The 19,945-nt window shown below is 36.7% G+C and overlaps 1 protein-coding gene and 1 long non-coding RNA gene across 2 annotated transcripts in view; one reads left to right on the top strand and one right to left on the bottom strand.

Moving 5' to 3' along the window:
* GOLM1 (golgi membrane protein 1) overlaps window positions 1–19,945 on the bottom strand; it is a 439,304-nt gene that overhangs the window by 230,733 nt on the left and 188,626 nt on the right. The gene's annotated exons all lie outside the window — the stretch shown is intronic.
* LOC118931901 (uncharacterized) lies at window positions 12,295–14,671 on the top strand. Its single transcript, XR_005032535.2, has 3 exons — window positions 12,295–12,391; window positions 12,987–13,055; window positions 14,366–14,671. It is a non-coding gene; the product is annotated as an uncharacterized LOC118931901 (long non-coding RNA).

Below are 19,945 nucleotides of genomic sequence, written 5' to 3'. Positions count from 1 at the left end.
ATCATATATGATAATGTCTTTGACTTCTTGTCCCTTTATGTATGCTCTTTTTCCAAAAGCTGATTTATTTTTTATGACATATACTAGTCTGATGCCTTGATTTCTTCCCCATCTGTGTATTTCTAACCTGTTTTTCACAAAAACTACATCCCTGTATGTGTAGCTAAAATATAGGATCCAGAGAACAGATAACAACTTCAGTATCATTTTTTGATGCCTCCCCAATGTCATTAGTGTCTAGTGCACAGTAAGAGTCCAGTAAATATTTGTTGATTAAATGAACATAGCCTCTGAGTAAAAATTGCTACTTCATTAATTTAAAAATGGTCTTGAGTGCCTGCTTTTCCATGGGTTTTATGTTAGACTCTAAAAACACAGATACAGGAACATGTGGCCTTTTCAAGAGGAACACAAAGTCAACTGAAGGTACTAAATATGTTAACAAATAAATAAATCTAACATACTATTTTATATGCTAGGTAAGTGATTTGGATTGAACACAATTTAAACAATTCATTGTATCAAATATAACTTAATAAAAAATGTGCGTCAAAGATTTTCTTAAAATCTTATAGGAAGGAGATTTGAGATTTCTCCTTACTCTTTGTCTCATAGGAACTATATACACAGATATGAAAGATGAGGACAAATTCAGTTATCGGAGGCTCACTGGAAGTAGATGGAGGGGAAATCAGTCTCCCCAAGGAGACCGTGGAGGGAGAGGTGGCAGCGTGTTGGACTGATAGGGATGGTTGGTGCCCAGCCTGGCAGAGGGAAGGTGGGCTAGCAGAGGCTGTAGGCCTTTGATCCAGATGGAGGCTGCAGTTAAGGGGAACTGGATCAAGGAAATGTGCGGAACCAGGTAATAGGACCAGAGGAAAGGAAGAAGAGGGCCATTTTTCCTTGGGATAGTTCTAATTTCTTCTGGTCTCTAATTCTACATATCTGTTCTCTCCTTTTTTGAACCTAAATCAATCTCTGTTTTTCCCTCCTGCAATTCTTAGTCTCTTCTCAAATATCAACAATATTCAAACTTAAGTATGCTTACTTTGGTTTGAAAAAATATAGAGCTTTTTTTCTCTGGCATTTCTGTCATTTAAATGAGTGAAATGTACCATATATTTCTTTTACAATCAAAAACTTTCATTTTGTTTTTACTTTGATGTGGCTCTTAAATACTTTTTCTTAAATATGTATTTATGTAGCTCTTGACAGGAAAAAAAAGATTTTTGCTCCTGGATATCCACGAACCTAAATTATGTGATATCCAGTCACCTATGCTATAACTTTCATTTTAAATATGAATATTTTAGCTCTTGAAATGTTTCTTCCTGGTAAGCTTTCCACAGAACCTGATTATTCTCTACCCACCTCTTCTTGTTCTTTCAACCTACAACACCTTAATCCTTACCTTGAATTATTGCTCAATAATTATTTTGTGGGAGGCTGAAAAGATTGCCCGGGGTCCCTCCGCCTGCAAGTCTGGCGCTGATGCTAACCTGGCATGCAGGTGAGGGAAGTGGTGAACTGATCTGCTTTTGGTGACTCAGGAGTTTAGTTAGCTGCAGGTGTCACGTGCATGAAACTGATTTAAAGGTAAGTGTTGGAAAAAAGGTACTTCTGATTAGAAGTATATGAAATTCAACCCATCCTTTTCAGCAAACACAAAAGATGAACAGTGTCCCAGCATTATTGAAGAATGATTTAACTTTTAGACGGATGATTCTCAAACACGTAACCAGGCACCACTTTGTGCCTCGAATGGGCTGGAGTTACTACAGTTGCTTTCAGCTTTCTTCTTATTTTCCAACATTTTCATTTATGAGAAACTTGGAGTCCATGTAGTTTTCAGTTTCTGTTACACAAAATGTGATGCATATGTAGTGACATGAGAAATGATGTAGTGTTCAAAAAATAGGAAATCCAGAAAATGAAGGCATTGTGGTAGAAACATCACAACTACATATACCTAAATTGAAAGAATTCTCAATTAGAACAAAATGATAGTTCTGTCTCCTAAAACTAGGTTACTTCTTAAATGCAAGAGCTATGTTAATGATTATAACAAGCAATCTAATTAGATAACATCACTGGAGTTTAGGAAAATGAACATAAATCTTATTACAAAGGGATAGAAATCTTTTGGGTCCACATTACTGGGTGAGGGATATCCTTAAGCAATGGTTTGGTGGAAAGACCTTAAGAAATGCAATAGCAAGAAAGCAGGTAGAAGATAAACAGGAAAACTACAGAAAAATGAATTAAAGAGACATATTTCAATAGGGCTGAAATATTAAGATGGTGGGGAAAAGTAAAAGATGAGATTTTATAACAAAGTTCACAGTCTTAAATAAAAAGGAATTTACATAAATAGCTTTAGGATATCAGTAAATGATTAAAAGAACAACAAATATCAATCACTTTTATCCTCCATCTCCGCTACATTTCTAGACTTGGATAAACAGATGCTCTGCAAGCAAACTTAGTATTATCTACTTACAAGAGTAACTTAACATTAGTAGAACCCAGACCCTATAATTAACATTCATAAACCATTAGCATAACTAGTTCTGAATTGTTTTACAGGATTTGAATATCTATGAAACTGTCTCTACCTTTCTGGTGCTGTAAATTTTTATCTGGGACATAATTGCCTGATTCCCCAAAATTCTATCTCATACTTAAATATATGTATGTATAATTTTTGTACTATGTCATGGGATACAACAAGCAATGCCATATTTGCAGTGGACATTAATTCACAGTGAATATCTATAACTAAAATGAAAAATTACTTAGCTTTATAGAAGTGCAAAATAGAAAAAAGCTCATAAAATTAAGTGGCAACTAGAATATAAAGACAGAGAGAGAACAAAGCAGAAACTTCACCTTAGAAGCCCAAGGTTGTTTTTTCCTTCTGTTTAAATCTGTCTGTGTTTAAAGTTTTTAGAATTGTAAGTAGAAAAGGAATGAATGCAGATAGTTTTCCATTTTTATCTGTAATATTTTTAAACATCTATCTACAATATTTAAAAGAATTTAAAAGAAACTGGATCAGCTGGAGAGCTAAACTTTTCTCTGTGAAACACTACAAAGACACTGAACAAGTATAGAAAGTAGAAACAGTGATATGCACAACTATAAAAACTTAGAGGTGTGTCATGGCAAGTACAAATTGATTATAGACTTTAGTCTTTATTGTGGCATTTAGGGAACAAAGATTTAGAAATACATGTTAAGTGAATGCTCACATGCTGCTCTACTCCAGTAGTCCTGTTTTTGTTAGTTTCATGGAAGATTTGAGTATATTCTTAAAATTATTTTACAGCTCATTGACAATTTTGAAACAACCTTCTGGGAACTCAGCCTGCTTAGAATGAATGTAAAGCAACAAAAGAGGAGCACACAGGATGGGAATTTTATTCCCTGAGATCTCGCCTTCAGAACAGCCGCAAGCCGTACAGAAAACCCCTGGCTGGTCACACCCGCCGAGTCAGTTTCTTCACCAGGTGAATGCGGATAATGATATTTATCTACCTGGTAAAAATGTTAGGAAAACGAATTAATGTTTAGAAAGGGCTTTGAGATTCTTGGATGAAAGGTACTCAGTAAGTGCAAAGTATTATTATGATTGTTTTAATAGTTATGATCACTGAGTTATTAAATGTATAATTACTGCCCTGCAAGTTCTAGTCTGGGTGGGCACTATGGATGATAAATCAAATGGATTAAAATAAATAACCTTAGTGATTGCTTTAATTTGGTTTTCAGTAAAATGGCGGTGGGCAGAACAGATATCGTCTGTATGTCTATTCCTCCAGATTTCAAGTAAGCTTTTGTTTCTAAATTGTAATGGTTAAGTCCCATTTAATAGATGAAAGGTACTGGTTAGTGCCTTTTACCTTGAAGAGCCATGGAGACATGTAGTGCTGCGGGCCCGGTCCTGCTGGAGCAGTGTGAGTGCGCCGACTGTCCCGGGAGAAACTTACCTTGTGGGTAAGCATGGACACCTTGAGGTGGGTACCTTGAGGGACAGCATGGAAGGAGAAGGGTTTTAGGGCTTAGTGACCTGTATTCTCAGTAAGTCTTCCCCATGGCAACCAGCTTTTAACCAAGACTCTGTTTGACCTGATGGAGAGAAATTAAGATTCAACGGAGCAGCATGCTGGGATGCCATAGGTTGCGGGACGAGGCTGAAAGGCCGTTATCTACGGTAGAGACAAAGTGGCACGGACTAATCAAGATGAGTTAAAAACTTATGTATTTTTTTAGACTTTTTAAAAATCGCATAATGAGGAGGGAACATAAAGAAATACAAAGAAACTGGTGTCAACATAAAATATTTCAAATTAAGAAGACTCTCAGTGGCTAAATGAGTATTCTAATTTTAAATCATTCAGGCTTCTCAAACCGTCCATTTATCATAAGTATTCCTTTTTCATGAATTCATATTACATAGTCCTATATACAGAAGGAAGAATGGCTATATGCATGAAAAATATTTATAAATCAGAATCTGATTTTTTCCTTGGGTTTTGCAAATCTGAATCTGATTGGAAATAGCTGTTTAATCATGTCTCATTTGTGTGCTGTAAACCAAATGTTTAAAAATAGGCATTTTTAGAAAGGACAAGGATAATAATATTAAGTCTCAAGTAATTAACTTATTTGAACTAGTGGAAAATAATCATTGCCAGCAGGTAAGTTTAGTCTAATTGTGGAAAACTGAGATCATTTGTCACAGATAAGGTGCCTATAATAAAAGAAATACAAAAGAACATCTCAATAGTTTGTGTAAATCAAAAAAGAAAATGAGCTCAATTTCCATTGCAACAGGACAGTTCGCAGTGTGAACTTTGCCAGTGAAGTTCATTACATTATTTTTTGGGAAAGTGATCAAGATCATGAATTTTCTTCATATTTATGCTCTTAAACATGGCCAGTTTACAAAATATTTTGAAGAAGTTGAAGCAGAAAATGGAGCTCTAGTTTGCTTTAATGAAAGCAGATGGCTAGGTCATGGAACTTCTTTAAAGATATATACCCAGCTGCTCTTTTTTTTACATAAATGCTAACAATTTTCTTTAAAAAATGGAAACAAGAATAAAAATACAACTTCCTTCCTACAGTTGTTAAGAGGGTGAAATGACATGGTATACTTAAAACATTTAGCATGGTGTCTATGTATAATAATAAGAATAAAATAAATGTAAAGTATCATTATCATATGAAAATTGGATGTGATGTACAAGGGGTATGAGGATCGAGGGCTTCTGCTCAATTTAAGGGGCACATTCCAGTGGTCCACGCTGTATAAAGTTAGAATGTGCTGCTTCGGATGCAGTAAAATCTCCATCCCAGAATTCCCAAGCTAGGATGGAGAGTTACCTGGCAGTGTTTTAACCTAGAATTCACTTTAAATGGGTAAACAGATGGTTGTATGTACCCAGACTGATGTTAATATTTTCCTCTATCTGGTGATTTATTGATGCCAAAGAATTGCATTATATTTTAAAATCTATACATTGATATTCTAGCATTTTAAAAATTAAGTGGTTTCAAAGTCAAGTCAATTGAACAGTGACATTATTTGTATACATTTTTAAAAAGCACATTCTAGAATATTATTCAGCCATAAGAAGAAAACAAATCCTACCATTTGCAACAACACGGATGGAGCCAGAGGGTATTATGCTCAGTGAAATAAGCCAGGAGGAGAAAGACAAGTACCAAACAATTCCACTCATTTATGGAGTATAACAACAAAGCAAAAACTGAAAGAAAAAGACAGCAGCAGACTCACAGAACCCATGAATGGACTAGCGGTTACCAAAGGGAAGGAGTTGGGAAAGGTGGGTGGGGAGGGAGGGAGAAGAGGATTAAGGGGCATTATGATTAGCACACATAAGGTAGGGGTGTGACAGGGAAGGCAGTACAGCACAGAGAAGACAAGTAATGACTCGGTAGCATCTTACTATGCTGATGGACCGTGACTGCAATGGTGTGTATGTGTGTGGGGGGGACTTGATAATATGGTTGAATGTAATAGCCACAATGTTGCTCATGTGAAACCTTCATAAGATTGTATATCAATGATACCTTAATAAAAAAATTTTTTAAAAGCACATTTTAAAAAAGAGAGCAAGAGAGAATCATGTCCTGACCCATGTACATGTGGCTTCTCCTGGCCTCTCCTGAATCCCCTGCCTAGCTTTTATTCATCCTGCTAGCCACCCAACATAGACTCTCACTATTGGGGGGAAAAATGGAAGCATTTACAATAGAATATATGCATCAAGCTTTGTGCTGTTAATGGTTATTGTGGTAAAATGTACATACCATAAAATTTACCATTTAACTGTTTTTCAGCCTATACTTCAGTGGCATTTAATTCATTCACAATATTGTGCAACAATTTCCACTATCCATATAGAGAACTTTTCATCATCCTAAACAGAAACACTGTACCCATTACACAGTAAGCCCCGATCTCCCTTCCCTGTAGCTTCCCTGTACCAGTCCCTGGTAACTTCTATCCTCCTTTCTGTCCCTATGAATTTACCAATTCTGGTTCCTCATACAGGTGGAATCAATGCAATACTTGTCTTCTCTGCTGCTTTTTCATAACAAGATTTTTGTTTAAATAAAAGGACTGCTCAAATATTTCTGGCCATGTGGATAAAGTCTGAGCACAGCTTAGCTTTACCCTCTCTTCTGTTCCTTATCTTCCATAAAATTGCTAACAGACACCTTCAGTGTGGAATCAAAACAGAATTGTGTCCTAACTGAATACACCTTAAAATAAACAAGGAAAGCTTGGACTTCTAAATGCAGTATTAGTGATGTGATCAGAGTATGTTAATGAACTGATACTAGGCTTCAAATGATGAATCCTATACAGGTAAATTTGCCTAGACAGTTTTCAACATGCTGTTATGTTGCTCCTTTAATGTATATTTTTGAAAAGTTAATAAGCTATTTTAATCATTATCCACATTTGACCAAAAAAATCATAGAGCCTATTTACAAATAAATTCCCTATCATTTGATCAGCTTTTGAAGAGGATGCAAATTTTTCTCATGATGTGTATATACCCTCTGGTGTTTGATTTCACTCCATTCAGCTCTTTTTTGAATGTTGCTGTGAGTTGGGACTTTGTGTTGCAGACCAAGAAAGCACAGACAACAGAGTGGGTTTGGGAGCCTCATTAATTGGAAGTCTGGTGGTCGGTAAGCTCCATGTATGCCAAATTTAAGTGTGACTCTTTCTTTCTGCTCTGCTTTCTGGGATATCTGCTTCATCTTAAGTTTCCCTTCCAACAGGATGGCAAAATGTCTGCCAGGAGCCATTAGGACCACGTGCCCCACCATCACTTCCAGGGAATGTGGGAGTCTGTGCTGTCTCAGTATTGCAGATGAGAATGCCAAGATTCTTTGTACCGGGCAAGTCCATGATACCATCCCTGGAAACGACAGTGACCAGGGAACCAAAAGAATGGGCTACGGGCTTAAGGCAACTGAACACTTGTTGTGGGGAGCAGTCAGCTTCCCCCAAAGTACTTGGGCAACTATAGGTAATTCGGGAAAATGAAAAGGGGGCAGGGAGAAAGCATGCAGATCCCCCAGTCTGCATGGTGGGGTGACTCATTCTCACATCCTGTGAATAACATGCAGAAATATTTTTAAATTATAAAAAAATCACATTGGAAAGCATGAGATAATTATGGTCTCTGGTGGAATATTTCAATTAGATATCTATTATTTTACTACGTAGAAAATCTGACCACACAACTTTTTAGCTGCCTAATTTAGAAGTCTTGGAAAATAGTGATAATATTTGGAAAAAGGATGGCATACAGAACATACAAAATGACTCACATCTATTTTCTTGTCATAGGATAAGCAAATAAGATGCCTGAGAAAACAGAGTTTGTATCTATGCAGACATATCCCATCTATTCAATCAGTGTTTTCAATCTTTAGTTCTAGCATAGGAACACTTTCTTCTAATAAAGTAGAATAAGGAAAAATAACACGCAAATCAAATAAATTTACTCTGGTTCAGTTAAGGTAGAAATCCTGAATAATTTCCTATAAATTATATCACTCTGCTCATTTTTGCAATTTAGATAGGAAGAACACTAGATAGAAGTCAGGACACATTTAAACACCTGGATTCCCATTTTGGATTTATCAGTATGTGACCCTGGAAAAGTCGTGTAAGCTAAACCTTCCTTTCCCAATTTCAAAGAACCAAGTCCTTAACACTGATTTAAAAATTCATCTGTTTTGTTAAAATGCTAAACCTCAGGTGTTACATATGAATGTCTATCTCCAGCTTCTGTCTCAGGCATTATAGAGGACCAAGTATCCAGGCCAACACTTTGAAAAAAACAAAAAATTCTGGACAAAATGATTTTTAAGTCTTCTTAAACATGCCCAGTAGCTGGTGAGAAAGTAAGATGTGCTGAGACCAATAATTCAAGGACAAGGGGAGGTTTGGGACAGCCGCAGAGCCCTGAAATCTGCTTTCATCTGAGGGCATTTAAATACCCAAATGAAATATTTGGCTTCAAATCTGGGGACTCTGCTGCCCCCTTCCTCTTTCCCTTCCCTTCCCTTTCTAGAGGAACATGGCCAAGGCTATGAGAACAGTGGGGAAGCCGAGGAAGTGGTGGTGTGTTTGGAACTCAGAGAAGGGTCAGAGGCTGGTGAGGCTGAGGGCCCAGGATGCAGTGCGACCCGGAAGGTGGTGCTCTGAGCAGCAGTGGCCAGACCACAGTCCATTTACTTGCATTGCACACATTTTTGTATTTACGTTTGTCATCTTCTTCTGTTCCCTTATTTAACTGCCTCTTGAATTTTGTATTTTCTTCCCTTGACATTTAATATCCATTCCTGACTTACCTGAATCAACCAGCACTTTGATGGCTGCCAAATAATGCTCACCTATTTCCATTATTCCTTCCACATTTGCAAGGTTCTGTTTCACTGCAAGAAGGAGCTTTTTCTTCTTCCCAAATTATTTATTATTAATCTGTTTAAATCATTGCCATCCATTTACTATTCTTTATGTTAAAATTGGCCCAGATGTGGTCAGCTGGGCCTGTTCCAGCTGACTCCTGTCATTTTGATATGCCTCAAATTATCGAAAGCAAGAGTTGACAGAATTGTAAGAACTCTAAGAACTAAACGAATCCATGTACTGGGAGACTTTAGTACAGTTCTCTCAATGACTGTAAGTCATGTAGCCAAAAAATCAGTAAGATTATGAAAGTTTGAGCCACAAAATTAACAAGGTTACCTTAAAGAAGCACATAGAATATGGAAACTAATGACACCATAATTATAGAGTATACGTTCTTTTTAAGTACAAAGAAAGTATTTAGGAATACTGGTAAAGTTGGGCTACACAAACCACTTCTCCAAGGATTCCTCAGCCTTGGCACTATTGACAGTTTGGTGCAGATATTTCTTTGTTGGGAGGGAGTGTCCCATGCATTTAGGGTATTTAGCAGCATTCCTGGCCTCCACCAACTAGATGCCAGTAGCACACCCTTTGCTCACTTCTCCCCACCCTCCATCTCTGCTGCTAAATTCCTCAATTTCCACTATATTAAAGACTTATATGTATAAGAGGAGAAAAACAAAATTTTAGAAAAAAGCTGAATAATTTTGTGTTCTTAGGGTAGGGAACATTTCTTATGCAAGACAAAAAAAGAGAAATTTATAAAGAAAAAATAGGAATTTGACTACATTAAAACTAACAATGTCTATTCACCAAAAGTATCACAAAGAAAGAGAAAATATAAACTATAGACTGGGAGAATATGTTTCCAACACATAAAACTGCCAAAGGATTAGAATTCAGAATATGTAAATAAATTCTATACACCAAAAAGTACAATTTTTAATAGGCAAAAGAACAGACACTTGGCAGAAGAAGAAAATCCAAATAGCCAGAAAGCATATGAAATCTTTTCAATCTTGTATTAGGGAAATGTAAATTAAAACTTCAGTTGGTTCCCATTTTCATACCCACCTGACTGGCAAAATTTCAAGTGTTAGAATATCAGGTGTTAGGAAGGCTGTAGAACAGCTTTTGAAATATGAATTGATATGATAGTTTGGAAAACAATTTGACCTTATCTAATAAATTTGAAGATGTGTACATCCTATTATCATGAAAGTCCACTCCTAGGTATATATAGTTCGGTATCTTAGTCTGCCCAGGCTGCCATAACAAAATATCTGGCTTAAACAACAGAAATTTTTTCTCACATTTCTGTAAGTTGGGAGGTCCAAGATCAAGGTGCCAGCTGATCGAGCTTGTGGTGAGAGTCCTCTTCCTGGCTTACAGACGGCCACTTTCTCACTGTGTCCTCACGTGGCCTTTTCTCAGGGCATGCTAGTGGAGGAGAGTGAGATCTCTCTCTTTTCTTCTTCTTATAACACCCCCAGTCCTATCACATAGGACCCCACCATTATGACTTCTTTTAGCCTAATTACCTTTTTTAAAAAAATTTTGGTATCATTAATCTACAATTACATGAAGAACATTATGTTTACTATAGCCTAATTACCTTTGACTCTATCTCCAAGTCACATCAGGGGTTAAGACTTCAATATATAAATCTGGGAGGGACACAATTCAATCCATAGCCCTGAGAGAACATTTTGCCTATGTCTACCAGTTAGCATGTACCAGAATATTAACAGCCAACACAACTGTCTGGTGGAACCCAACCTGACTATGAAGGCAATCTGCTAATCACCGGACACAGTATGAAGTCATTGTAAACCATACAACCCAGCTGAGCTGACCCAGACCAGCAGCACCTTCCCAGCCCCCCCACAAAAGCACAGAGTAAATTAGTGATTTTTTTTTGAACCAAAAAGTTATGGTATATTGTTATACAGAAAAAGCTAACTGACATAGTAGACAAGATATTCCAAATGTCTATGAATTTATACATACTTCAAAGTATCCAAATTAGATGCAATGAACAAGGGCTTATTATATGCAGCTGTGTCTTTTTTCTAGGATTACATAGGACAGAATCCTCCATTCTCCAGCTGGTGAGATGAAAAAATGAAACATAATCCCTTCAAAATGTGATGTGCTCAAAGTGAAAATTGCAGTTCAAGGCAATAATTTTAATAGATTTCATTTGATAACAGATGAGTAGCTAAATAGTAGATAAAATAAATGATAAGAGGAAAAGCATTTAGGCTTAGATTATCAGGAAGGTTATTTAAGAAGAGGTAGAATATAATTATTTAGATAATTTACTCTTTAAAATGTCATTGATTCAAAATTTGGTCATTCAGATGGAGTTTAATCTGAGTCCTAAAGAAAGCAAAGTTCAACTTGAAGATCGTTATATTTTAAGCATCATGCTAAGTGATAATTAAAAGAAGATTGGGATCTGTTCCCTGTCATTAATGAAGACATATGCTATCAATAAAACACAGCCAATAATAACATAGAGATAAGCACAGGATAGCGTGAGAGCATAGGCATGAGATAATTTGTTCTCTTGTAGGTTTGGTGAATCTTTCTTGGACACATGTCCTGAATGGTGAAACTTTCTTGGACAAATGTCCTTAACTAAGCAAGTAAATGTTGGAAGAGGTGATCATAAGCAAAAACCCAGGCATATAACATAACATGGCATATTCATATTACTACTAGTAGGTAATTTATCACCCAATGGCTATTGCATACCTTCTATATTCCATTCACTATACTAGACAGAGAATACAATAAGGAATAAAATAGGAATGATATAAAGGAACTTAATGTCAGTAAAGGTAGTTATGTAATAAAAAAGTAAACAGTATGTGGTGGGGACTTGATAATGGGGGGAATTTAGTAACCACAATGTTGCTCATGTAATTGTATATTAATGATATTAAAAAAAAGGGAGATAGCTTAAGGGACTTATGGGAAATCATCAAGTTGATCAATATATGAATTATAAGAGAAAATGAAGAAAAAGGGGAAGAAAGCATATAAAAAAAAGTGAACAACCCAATGTAAAATTGCAAGTTATGAATTATACTATAAAGAAAAAGAACAGAATGCTGTTCAATGTCTAATGAAGAGCAATGGAAGTGTTTTCACCACAGGAGTAACATGATTTAATTTACAAATTTGGCACATTAGACTTTCTGAAATAAAAATTATCCCTGGGAGGGGTACGAAACAGGAGAGATAGGGGCCTTCTAAGTCATACTCAGTACCACCCTTAGGCTTCGTTCTGAAGGTGAGGAGATGCCCTTGAGGAGTGTGGAGAATGTGGACTACATGACTAGATTTATACTGAAGACAGTACATTCAAGTCCCACTGCGGATCTGGAAATGATGTGAATGGATGAAGGGCAACGGGTAAGGCTGAGAAAGGGAGTCAGCGAGGAGGCTCTCTCAATAGTCCAAACAAGAAATGGTGGAGGCTTGACGATCTTAAATTTCCTATTGAAATAGAGCAGAACGATTGTCCTTAAAGAATATGAATCTAGGAAATGAATTGGGGAATTTGAGGAAGCATTTGAGGAAGTTTTAGAATTATCACTGAGGGGAAGGAGAGATGGAATTGATCAAGGACATGGAAAAAATTGTTGAATGGCCCGCCACTGAGGAATGGTACAGGAGATCATGTATTTTTCATGGTTTGCAACAGGCATCTATGATTTGTCTGTCTAGCACTACCCAACCTTGCATCTGCAAGTCTCCCCCTTTGAAAAAATGCCCCAATGTTAAAATATCCCTCAAGTGTGGGCTACAGCGACCTTAAATTACTTTGCCTCATTGGCTACAGTGATCTGTGAGTGGGTATCTGTCTCAACCTGATCCAGTCCTGAAGTCTCAGTGATCAGTGATAACTAACATATTCAGAACCAGGCACTATTCAAAGACTTCCATATTAACGTATTTAATCACCATCACAATGCAATGAAGTAAATTATTATCTCTGTTTTTTCAGATAAGGAAATTGAGGCACAGGGATGCCAACTTGTGCCAGGCTGCACACAGACCAGGTTTTGAATCCCAGGTGACTTGCTTTACAACCCACATTTTCTTAGCCAGTACCTAATACTGCCCTGGACGAGTTTCTTCACCCAGAAATGTGTGTCTGTTCCAAGGTGAACAATCAGAGATTTTTCTTGGATTTCTGACCTGAGGTATCAAGGAAACTAATCTCTTTGAATTAATTATTTGTTTTCTTCATGTAAATTCCCCAAAGTGGAATTACTGGCTCATGCAGTACTACTATTTTTCATTTTTTGGGAAAATTTCATACTGATTTCCATTGTGGCTGCTTCAATTTGCAATCCCACCAGCAATGTATAAGGGTGTCTTTTTCTCCACATCCTCACTAACACTTGTTATTTCTTGTTTTGTTGATACTAACAAATTAGTTGATACTGACAAATCACACTCTGATTGGTGTGAGGTAGTATCTCACTATAGTTTTGATTTGCATTTATCAAATTAGAGATGTTGCACATCTTTTCCTGTGTCTGTTGGCCATCTGAAGGTCTTCTTTGGGAAAATGTCTATTCAGATCCTCTGCCCATTTTTTAATCAGGTTATTTGTTTTTTTTGGTGTTGAGTTGTATGAGTTTGTTACATATTTTGGATATTAGCCCCTTATCAGATATATTGTTTGTGAATATTTTCTCCCATAAAGGAGGTTGCCTTTTCATTTTGTTGACAGTTTACTTTGCTGTATAGAAGACTTTAAGTTTGATAGGCACCCCAATATTCCCTGCAACATTACTTACAACAGTCAATATGTGGGAGCAACCAAAGTGTCCATCAATAGATGAATGGATAAAGAAGATGTGGTGTATGTACAATAAAATGTTATTCAGCCATAAAAAGGAAGTCTTTTCATCTGTGAAACATAGCTGGACCTAGAGTGTATTATGCTAAGTGAAATAAGCCAGGCAGAGAAAGATGAGTATCATATGGTTTCACTTATATGTGGAACCTGAGAAACAAAAAAATGAACAAATGAACAAAACAAAAATAAATTCATAAACACAGAGAATGTACAGTTGGTTACCATAGAGGGGGTGAAATAGATTAAGGGTACAAAGAGGTACCAACTTCAAATTATGAAATAATTTAGTCTCAGGGATGGAAGTATAATATAGGGAATATAGTTCATACTATTGCGATGTCTTTGTATGGTGACAGTAACTACATTTATCATGGTGAGCAATTAATAATGCATATGATTGATGACTCACTAATTGTTCATCTGAAACCAATATGATATTGTATATAAACTACATTTCAATAAAAAATGATTACAAACAAAGAAGAAATCTAATCTCATTTTATCTCTGATGATAGAATTAGAAGCATCAGGCCTGGCTACTGCGAGGCATCTTGAATCCAGCTGTATGGAAGAAGTCTGACTGAGAAACTGAGGAAGACCTTCTGAAAATGTGTCTTCAGAGACAGAGATGTTATGGGATGTTTGGATCTCTGGTTGCAGTCATCTCTGAGACTAACTGGAGCCCTGACGTCCAATTAATGTGATGATATGAGCTCTCACAGCACCCTTTCTAGATAAACTAGCTTAAATTTAAAGCTTATAACTAAGAGTCATGAGTAAATAAGGATACCAATCTGCATAGCAATGGGAGAGTCTTTAGCAATGCTCAGTCATCCAGAGGGATGGCAGATGGCTGTGCTAGTCCTGGCTGGGGATTTACCAGGCAGCTGTGTCAGAAAGACAGGGACACAAATAAGTTGAGCATGTGAGTCAGTCAGGTGGGAAAACCAGTGAAAGCGGAAGAGTATATAAAAGTATATAAAAGAAAGCAAGTCCTTGGGTGGAGTGGGCAAGTAATTTAACCCACTCAAGCCTCAGTTTCCTTATTTTTGTTTTAGGATAGTAATTGCCTGTCATTCCCACATGTTTTGAGGATTAAATGAGATAATCTATATAAAGTATTTAACCTAGTGCCTGCATATAGTAATTGCTCTACAAATGTTCCTGTAGTTGGTGCTATAAGAACATAGACTCACAGAGAAGGGAAGTTTGAGCTGATATTGGAGGATAAATGCAGTCAGACAGCTGCAAGGAGGCAGATACACCCTTCTCTAATGCGCCCAGGCCCACGTGTTCATCCCCTAACTTGCAATACAGGCGATACTGGACTCCTACACACATCCATAAAAGTTAAAGTCATAGTCCAAAAAATGTAAATAGATGGTTTCAGCGATAAATTCTAAGTAATATGCAAAGTCTGTAAAGACCAAAAATGTAATCCAAAACAGTTAAGCATTTAAATTTCAGGTTTTTCTTTGTAACCAAATGCTTCTATTATTAAAACATTAATATACATATAATTGCATCATCACTGATGACATCTCTCCCTTCTTAACAAATGTGATTTCAGCTTGTACTTTTGCAATGAATGATGAAGAAACTTCCAGGTGGAGAGGTGTAATTTGTGAGATTTTCCCTACTCTATTCACACTGACTTTAACTTCCATTTTAAATTACAGACAGAATTCCCAAAATTTCAAATAACCCCGAGAGATCTGATGAAACAGCTAATCTCTTTCTCTGAGCAAGCTAACAAAAGCAATTTCTTACTGAGCTATATGCTACCCAGTGGGACTGATAATGAATCTGCATTATGGTAACGTTGATAGCAAAGGAAGATAAGAAGACCTTTTGGGGAGTTCTGTTTATTAGGTGGTGAATGTGTCTCTCTGCATGTGGATCCTTCGGTTTAGATCTGTTTTTCGCTCAACTATGCCAGACCTTCTGTCTTTCTGCTTTTAGCAACTCCTCTGAATTTATAATACCCATGCTATTACATACTACAGTGTCAGTAAATATCAAACCAGCATGCTGAACAGCTTTCTCAATGTTCAATTTCCCTCATTGGAAAAGACACTAGATTTACATAGCCAATTCTGGGCTTTATACTAATTTCCCTCTAGGATTCATAAAGAGTTCAAACTTGTGCTAACACAGAGGACAGTGCTTGTTTATCTGTTTGTTTACATATTGGAAAGGGGAAAAAACCTTGTTTGGTTTTTTTATGTTGTCACACAAATACGAAGAAGCAGCATTTGCTGGGAGTCTCCTACAGGGAGCGCCTTCACCTTATTGGAAACCCAGCTGAAGGAGAACTCAGTGGTTACCAGAGAAATAACCCAATTTGACAATCAGAAGCACTCGCTTGCTTTTGCTAACCAGTTCTCTTCTCTATGGTATCTTTGTCACCTGATCTTTAGGGGAAAGGAAGCGGCATCCTCTGTATAATCATTCACAGATACAGGCCAGTAACACTACCTTATTATTATGTTCAGCTTGCTTGTGGGTGATCTGGAGACAGCTGTTCATATTACCCAAGAGGTAACAGATCAAAAGAAAGGAAGGAAGGACAAGTTTTGAGCTGCCTTTTTGCAACAATGTCCTTTATAGAAGCCAGGATATTTTTAAAGCATTGTATCAGGAAACAATGGCTGGTAATAAAGTAAAATGTTTACAAAACAAACCTTTGCTGTGTTGTTGTGATTAGTAAGTAGTTTTAAACTAAAATTTCTTGAATGGAAACAAAAAGAAAATATTTTTTGGATACCGAAAAATTATATAAATTATAGATAGATATATTAGTGATCATATAATTAAAACAGGCTATGAACCTGCAAAAATATACTTTCATAGAAAATAATCTTTTAAAAAATGTGCAGCCTAAATGCGGTACACATTTACAATATTTCAAATACAGTGTAATGCAGCATTACTTTAACACTGATTTTGACTATCTTATGTTTCATGATAGGTACTAATATTAACGTACATAAACCCAATTTGTATAAGTATCACTTCGCATATTTCTTTGCCAATTCCTATTGGAAAGCTTCTTTTGTATATTCAACAGGTAGCAGTCAGATTTATTAGAATATTTTGGTTAAGAAACCAAGAAACTGATGTTGATTATTCCTGAATATTAAGGTTCAAAGCCACACTGGAGACATGGGTTTATCTTCATGTAAAATGCTGTTTATTTTAATTGATGAGTATGCCATCTAAAATTTATTATCTTTTCAATGAAGCTTTTCAGTTATAGATTATTAATTCTGTATTTTCATATTCTGTGCTTACAAGTAATTAAACTTCCAATTGCTACTATTGGCACATAGCACTGGGGAGCATTTTTCTTTCTTTTAAGTTCAACTTGAAATAGACTACAAATAAGTGTAAATGCATTTTAGCTATTAAAATTATTTTGATCTTAAGTCTTTTTTAATGCTTTATTCAGTCAAGGTCTAAAGTTTCCTATTAGGACCAATGTGTCAGGCTATTGGAAATTATAATTCTTCTTTTGTAATAACCATCATTAATTTGTTATTAAAATTACTTAACATAAAAATATGACAAAGAACCACCTGGAAACATATACTTAAATTTATGGACTTGCTGTTAACTGTGTTTTAAAATCAGCCAAATTAGTTTCTGGGGAAAAAGACCCATTTTCTTGTTCAGCTGAGTTGGATGCGTTGTCCTAAAAAATGCCTAGAGTAAGGTCCCCATCCACCTGCCCAGGCATTCTCCTCTCATTGTTGATATTTCTCGGTGTTCAGTGGTTTCTCCCACTTTGTTGCATTCCACAGCTCAAGGTGCTTCTTTGAAGATACAAAGCCATTCAAGCCTTCCCTACTTTGCAGCTTTGCTCTAAAGGGAGAGTAAATGAAAAAGCCAGTAAATGAAAAGTTCAGACAACTTAAACGGGGCAGCAGGAGGGCATGCTGTTACTCTGTTGGAAATAGCTGTGAACGATCCCCAAGTCATCTCTTGGAAAAGAAGTAGAGAATGACCTTTCTTGAAATCAGGATGAAAAAGGGTAACAGAAAGAGGCTGGATAGTCCCCTCTGGAAAAGCAAACTAAGGCTCATAGAAGACCACAGGAAAGCAATGCATTTAGACAATCAACTGCTGGTTTAACTCCTGATTTTGCAAAGCGCGTCAATAGGTGACTTTTGCTAGTAGGTGCTGCCCTTTCCTTACTAAAGAAAATCAGGATAATCACAAAGTCAAGGAAACCCATGGGGTTTTGCAATTTGACCAACCTTCTAACATCACATATTCGTTAAGTTTTCTTGTCCCTAAAATGAGTATTTCTCCAAATCTTTGCCTGGATTCTCTCACCTCATCATGCTACATTGCAGCACCTGAGCTGGTACATCTGCACAGACAGTGAGAACCCTTGGGTAGCTGTACTAAAGCATATAGAAATGGTCTATACACTGGTAAAAACACAGAGAACCATGAGTCTAGATCTAACTCTGCCAGTCTATTATTTTTTCAGTTGCCTTTTATGTGAAATAAAATGAAAAAACAAATTCTCCTCTGCTTACCGCAAAAAGGTTTCCCTCAGAATAGTTGTGAGGGGGTGAAATCAAGGAGGACTTGAGTCTAATACTTGGCTTAAGTCTCAACTACCTGTGAGTATAAAGGGAAGTTCTCATATTTTGTTAATTGTCAGTTTCCTCTTTTACAAGCTCCAGGATACTATATAGGGATGAAATAATGGACTGGGAGTGAGAGGTTGCCAGCAGTTCCAGGCTGGGGGTGTCTCTGAGATTGCCTCTGAGCTCCGAAGGAAGGCTCTCACAACCATTTGTCACTGGGTATGGAAACAGCAGGATGAGATCTGTAATCCTAGGATTAGATGATTTTCCAGGCTTGTCTGAGACAAAGTTCAATGATGTTAGGGTAATAGGACTCAACTGAAATAGGTATCTGAAAGTCTGATTGGGACAAATATCTTTTCCTTCTTTACATCCTCATCAAAAAGCATATAATCAGCTCACAAAAATAAGTGTGTTTTGTGTAACAGAATTTTATGTACATTAAAGTGAAGGTAGTGGTAAAGTAAAAACCTTACAAATTGTTGCATACACTCTTGGCTTACTCACGTTTAGGAGGCAAATGCGCACACAAACCAGCTTTCCTATCGTCTACAGCAGCACGACAGAGCACACTCTCACATGTTTAGTCTTGGTGAAGACTCGCCAGTGGTTCCTTGCATGACTAAGAGGTCATCCGTATGGGTCTCAGATACAGGCCTTTGTTATAGGCCTAAGATTCTCTTTTCCGAGCTTTTGGAAACCAAATTAATGTCTCTGGATTTTTGCCTCAAGAACTTCCCTAAGTTGGCTGTGTATTAGAACAGAAGTGGACATGTCTAAAATTGTGTTAGTCTCCAATATCCTGGTCTGAATCAAATAATACACTATTTGAGAAACGATCAGGTAACAGAATTTGGGGACAGGAAAATGGGCAGTTTTAATTATCCAGCTGACATTATACTAGTGCTAAGCATTATACTAGCTATCAGAAAGGAATAGAAATGTCTTGAGACCACTTGAAGAGAAACGTATCAACAAGTATAAAAGCATAAACTAATTGCCTTACCCATCAGAAATCCTGGTGAAAGTTATAAAACACATGGATAAAACTACAAAGATTCCTAGATATGCTGAATCTCAAGTCAGTCAGCAAATTATAAATTCTGACTTTTATAGGAAATACTCATTTGCTTTAGTTTCTTCTCTAAATACACAAGTGAAGAAATATTGGGGATGAGAATGAATTGAACTCTGATTCAGAAATTAAAATGACTTTGCAATATATGGAGAAAGCATGTGCCTGAGGATGGCAGTGGTGCAATTTCTCCCCCAATGCTGGTATACTCAAAGCCTGTTCCTCGATTATGTTAAACAAGAATGTGAAGAATTCTTAGGAAGTGGCTTCTTGTATACCACCCTGCCAGTATCCCACAGTCCTCTCCTGAAAGCTGGAGAAGTGAGGGTTTGATCTGGGAAAATCTAAATAAAAAATTAACAACTGGCATAGATATTAGTAGAGGGTTACATTACTATCTGTACTGGTACTTTCTAAAA

The sequence above is a fragment of the Manis pentadactyla genome, chromosome 3 (genome assembly GCF_030020395.1).
Source record: "Manis pentadactyla isolate mManPen7 chromosome 3, mManPen7.hap1, whole genome shotgun sequence".
NCBI lineage: Eukaryota > Metazoa > Chordata > Mammalia > Pholidota > Manidae > Manis > Manis pentadactyla.
The sequence above is the reverse complement of the archived record's forward strand: the minus strand, read 5'-3'. Positions and strand labels throughout refer to the sequence as shown.